This window comes from Perca flavescens, chromosome 5 (assembly GCF_004354835.1).
Source record: "Perca flavescens isolate YP-PL-M2 chromosome 5, PFLA_1.0, whole genome shotgun sequence".
NCBI classification, from domain to species: domain Eukaryota; kingdom Metazoa; phylum Chordata; class Actinopteri; order Perciformes; family Percidae; genus Perca; species Perca flavescens.
The window spans coordinates 40,714,219-40,720,450 of NC_041335.1; positions in this window are offsets into that span (position 1 = coordinate 40,714,219).

A 6,232-nucleotide genomic window follows, 5' to 3' on the forward strand; every position below is an offset into this window, starting at 1 on the left:
GGCTTTTCATAGTTTTATTTTGTTTCTCTCGACCAGAGGTGTCAAAAGTATTCACATTCATTACTCAAGTAGAAGTATAGATACTAGGGTTTGAAAAGACTTTTGTAGAAGTTGAAGTATCAACTCAAGCTTTTTACTTAAGTAAAAGTGTAAAAGTACTGGTTTCAAAACTACTTAAAGTATAAAAGTAAAAGTAATGTAAGGCAGAGATCTTCAACAGGGGGTCCTCAGAGTCATGCAGGGGGGCCTCCAAATTATTGTACATTTTTGAGTCTTTTTATTATCTTTGAGTCTTTTAAAATTAAAATGCCTCAACATAATTCCAACATATTATTAGCAAATATAAATTCCCACTGATGATAGGCTTACTGGCCTATAGGTAAGGTAGTCCCTAAGATATCAGCCCACAGATACAGTTAATCCTAGATTTACTGTGTCACATACAGTATGTAACATTAAAATATGATTTATAAAATCATGCCAACAATTAATATTTTAATAGCTTATGAAAAAAGGGTACATAAGAAGGCTTTAGGTTGCCCTAACAGTTATTGTAGGCCCAGTTTAATATGCAACTTAATTTCATACAATATGTAGGGGGGGTCCCTGCTACATCTCACTTTAAGTTAAGGGGTCCTTGGCTTAAAAAACGTTGAAGACCCCTGATGTAAGGGGGAAACAATGCCATTAAGGACAAAAACGTAACCCCAAAACGTTAGGAAAAAATCATATGACTATAATAATGTTATATTAAAATCATACCTGCAAACTCAGAAGGGCTGAAAAAGGTGACACATCTCTTCTGTGTTTATCAGACAACGGCAGCTACAGGCTTGTGTTACAATCCTCTCCAGTGAAATACAGACACACTTTACACCGTTTAGCTGTCCGTTTTAACCGTGTTTACTCCCGCTGCTAGCTAACCGTAGGCTAACGTTAGCTGCTGCCAACTGTAGTGTTAACTAGCGTCCCGTGCGGCGATGTTTCAGTTCCCTCTAACGTCCGTTTTTCGGAGCATCAGAGAGAAGCGCAGTCATTTAAGCGGCTCCTAAATAAGGCACCGAAATCCACGTTGCTATTCGGTCCGGTAGATAACGGTCGTTAAGGCACCGGGTCTGTGCAGGTTTGATGGATCGCGTACAAACCAATAGGGTGTCGGCATGACTATGTTTATACTTCTCATCCAACCACAATCACATTCACTCTCTCCGGATGGAGCGATCTGGATAGGGGTTTTTGTGTGTTTTTTTGAACGATGACGAGCCGGAATGAAAACAAGCCGAACTGAAATATGAGTAACGAGGCTATTTAAGGAGTAGAAAGTACAGATAATTCCGTGAAAATGTAAGGAGTAGAAGTAAAAAGTATGCTGTAAAATAATTACTCCAGTAAAGTATACATACCCAAAATTTTCTACTTAAGTAAGGTAACGAAGTATTTGTACTTCGTTACTTGACACCTCTGCTCTCGACTTCAAAAGCAGTGTATTTTATGATGATTAAATTACACTTTATTTACATGGAGTCTGGTGGGTTTATAGAACGCAATTTTACAGATGTTTTTATGTGTAAAAAAAGGATCATACTCTTTAACATGAATCCTTTCCATAATGTTGTCAGACGTCAGACACACACACATAAAGAAACACACACAAAGACACGTACACACAGACACACACACACACACACATAAAGACACTCACACACAAAGACACATACACAACATACATACATAAAGGAACCATCATTGTGACACTTCGAAAGAATGCGCGTTGATTTACTGACCGCTCCTACAATCAGTTAAAAATTAGTCCATCTGAACGCCAGGAAGGACGCCAGTCAAGATAGAAAGGAAGCGATGAGACCGGAGTCAGTGTTGTTTGGATTGGAGCTGGACTGCTGCCAGATTCAGATTTCACCGGTACCGTGAGTACACCAGCGAATGCGCTGTTTTCTCAACCTGGTTACGATCAAACATACAAAGGATACGCCACGGAAAGAAAGTAACTGAAATGGTCTAAACCGACCGAAATATCGCGCGGCTGTGCGCATGGAGGAATGACATTAAATGAGTGATTACCGGAAAACTAACGAATAATCGAGAATAGTTATCGGACGGACGTAAAGAACATAAATTGTACAAACGAATAATAAAGGGTGAGAACGAACACTGAGACGATGGCAGCAGGAACGGAATGTGGAGTCACTGAAGCCGGGATCGCTGGAATGGACAACAGAGGAAAGCGTTCAAATCACTCAGCGCAACACGCAGCGGGAAACTTTCACACTGCACACGGAAAATGAATGAGATAAAAACATTGATGAAGGAGGGTGCCGATGTTGTCACTGTTAATGAAGGTGCAAAGGAATTTCTAAGATTGCTGGAGGAATTTAAAAGGTGTCATGAATCTATTCAGGAACTGCTGCCTGAGGATGTGAGAATAAATGAAACTCTGAACTGGTATGAGCGAAAATGGCCGATTATGATGTTTTTATAACCGAGGTGGATCGATGGATAAAATCTCAGTCCGACCCACAGGCTCTTGTGGATGCAGGAGACAGTGTCTCACAGACTAGTTCAAGGGGTTCTAAATGTTCTAAAAGTTCAAAAGGTTCCAAGGGTTCCAAATCCTCATCCATTGTGTCAGTGCGCATGAAGGCGGCTGCAGACAAAGCTGCTCTGCAGGCCAGAGCTGAAGCCCTTAAAAGGAGACATGAATTGGAAATGGAGAAGTATCAGCTGGGAAATCCGGAAAGGAAATGGCAGACCTAATGAATGCATCTGGTAAAATAGAAGGAAGCCTAACACACCTGGAGTTTGCACGGATAGGAGCCATACCTAAAACACCATTACAAAAATTGATACACACTCAGTACCCCCCACACATACCACCAAAAGGGTCTGAGCATGCACCAAGGACTACAGCAAACCTTCCCCCATTTAAAGTTGTTGTATCTGATGGACCACATAGACGAGGCGAATCCACTCCCAGAAGTGAAACGGCTCAAGGCATCGACCTCACAAACATTATGCAAAGACAAACAGACTTGGCGGATCTGCTGGTGATACAGCACAAAGAATCTAAACTCCCAAGGAGGGAGGTGCAGGTGTTCGACGGTGACCCTCTCACTTTCAGATCATTTATGAGGGCTTTTAAGCACAACATCGAGGACAAGACCAACAGTAACGAGGATCGACTATACTTCCTGGAACAGTACACTGTAGGTCAGCCTAAAGAACTGGTCCAAAGCTGCTTTCACATGAACGCTACAACTGGTTACGAGGAAGCAAAGCGCCTACTTACATATCATTTTGGTGACGATTTTAAAGTCACGCCTGCATATGTTGAAAAGGCCTTAAACTGGAATCCAACACGTACAGATGATGGAAAGGCACTACACAGCTACGTCCTCTATCTAAGGGGCTGTGGTAATGCAGTTCAGGAGCTCCCATAGGTGTCAGAACTGGACTCCCCATCTAACATGAAAAGGCTTGTTTCAAACTCCCGTTTAAACTTGAGAAAAGTGGCGGTCTGCCGTATGTGATATCACTGAAAGGACACAGCAGAGACCTAAGTTCCACGACCTTGTTCTGTTTATGGAAAAACAGGCCAGGGGAAGCCCAGAAGAGACTTATCGATCACGGGATCCAGCAGCAAGAAAAGCTTTGTTACGACTATCGCTCCCAACAAAGAAGCCAGCATGAACACCAATACACAGAAAAGAGAATACAGGCCAGAGGGCACCCATACTGCTGTTGACGCTTTTTGTCGAGCCCCGCGCTTTCTGCAAAGGAGAGCATGCAATGGAAAAATGCGGAAAATAACAAAGATTCCCCACAAGGAGAAAGTTGAGCTGCTAAGGAAAAATGGATTCTGCTTCGCCTGCTTGGTCAAAGGTCACATGAGTAAAGAATGCAAGACACGTCTCACGTGTCGTTCCTGTGGGAAGAAGCACCCCACTGACTTGCATATGGAGAACTTCACCCCACGAAGTCCCAGGCCAGCGGCTAAGCAGATTTCGGACACCAGCAACAACTCCATTGCTAAAGTATCAGCAGCAGCACAAATTGCTATGGTGTCATCAGAAGCTGAAGCAGGAAACAGAATTAAGGACTACAAGTTGGCAGTGGTACCCGTAAAGTTGAAGGCACACAAAGGCAGCTGTGTGATAGAAACCAATGCGTTTCTAGACCCTGGAAGCAATGCTACTTTTGTCACAGAGAAGCTGATGGAACAGTTGTCTGTCAGAGGAAAGAAAACAGAGATCCTACTCCGAACAATGGGCCATGAAAAGCCTGTGAAAACCCATGTTATGAGAGGGCTGGAGGTTTGCAGCCTGGATGGCAATGGTTTCATAGAGCTTCCAGAGGTCTTCTCACAAGACGCCATTCCGGTCAGCGAGGAGAACATTCCAACAGAGGAGGACATAAAAGGATGGCCTTACCTAAATGATGTCCACCTAAGACGCATCAAGGCAGAGGTGAGCATATTAATCGGTGCAAATGTCCCAAGGGCTATGGAGCCACTGAAAGTAATCAATAGCCAAGGTGAAGGACCCTATGCAGTCCTAACAAGCCTAGGTTGGACTATAAATGGGCCTCTAAGCAGCACCGCATCTTTGGATGAGCAAGGTCGACCTCGGATTACATCCAATAAGATATCAGTGTTCAGGCTGGAAGAGCTCCTCTTACACCAATACAACCAGGACTTCACAGAGTTGGCATACAATGAAAAACAAGAAAACTCATTTGAAGACAAGAAATTCTTGCATGTAATGAACAGCTCAGTCAAAAGAAAAGAAGGCCACTATGAAATACGACTTCTGTTTCGTCGGGATGACATCAGCCTGCCAAACAACAGGAAGGTGGCGGAACAAAGAGCACTAAGTCTTGCCCGCAGATTCCAGAGAGACGAAAGCCTTTCAGAAGGATTATAAAGGTTTCATGGGTGACGTCTTGAGGAAAGGGCATGCAGAAAGAATGCCAGAAGACCAACTGCCCCGGATAGATAGTAGACTGTGGTATATACCTCACCATGGTGTCTATCACAAAAGAAAATAAACAATACGAAAGTGGTGTTTGATTGTACCTCCTCATTCCAAGGGACTTCCCTGAATTCTGAGCTGCTGCAGGGCCCTGACCTTACGAACACCTTGTTGGTTGTACTCCTCAGATTCCGACAGGAACCGGTAGCAGTGATGGGGGACATCGAAGGAATGTTCCATCAAGTAAGAATTCCGAAAGATGATGTGGACTTCCTCAGATTCCTGTGGTGGCCAGATGTCGACACCAAGCAACCGCTAGCAGAGTACCGGATGACGGTGCATCTTTTTGGAGCCGTCTCATCCCCGAGCTGTGCTGAAGCGGACAGCTGATGATAATGAAGGAAAGTATGGCGCTGACGTTCTCAGCACCATTCGTCGCAACTTTTACGTAGACGACTGTCTCAAATCTGTCCCAAATGAGAATCAAGCAATCCATCTGATAAAGGAGCTCAGATCAGTGTGCGCCACAAGTGGTTTTAAGCTCACCAAGTGGACCAGTAACAGTCATGCAGTCCTTGCTTCTGTTCCTGCGGATGAGAGAGCAAAAGAGGTCAAAGATCTGGACCTCGATAAAGACAGACTGCCCCTAGAAAGAGCTCTTGGTATGCGATGGGACGTTGAGTCAGAGATGTTTTTCTTCTCGATCACCCCAAAACAACCATCAGTCACCCGCAGAAGCATTCTGTCTGTGTTGAATTCAGTCTACGATCCTCTGGGGTTCCTAGCACCAGTCCTGCTGACCGGGAAAGGAATACTGCAGGACCTGAACAAGCTACATTGTGGATGGGATGAGCCGATACCGACTGCTTATACAGAAAAATGGAAGGAGTGGCTGAAAGACCTGAACCTGATTTCCAGCCTAAGAATCAGGAGAGGCCACCAGATTTTGAAGTTTCTGGTGCACAGATGCACCACTTCTGCGATGCATGGAGCGAGGTTATGGGGCAGTCAGCTATCTGAAACTGACTTGTGACAGTGGACCACCTCACATTGCGTTTGTGATTGGGAAGGCAAGAGTTGCACCTTTAAAAGTGGTGACTATCCCAAGGCTGGAGCTTGCCAGCGCAGTCCTTGCGGCTAGGATTGACAGGATGCTGAAGAGAGAGCTTGAGTTAACCCTCGGTGACTCTGTCTTTTGGACCGACAGCACTGCCGGCCCTAAAATATATCCAAAACGACTCCAGAAG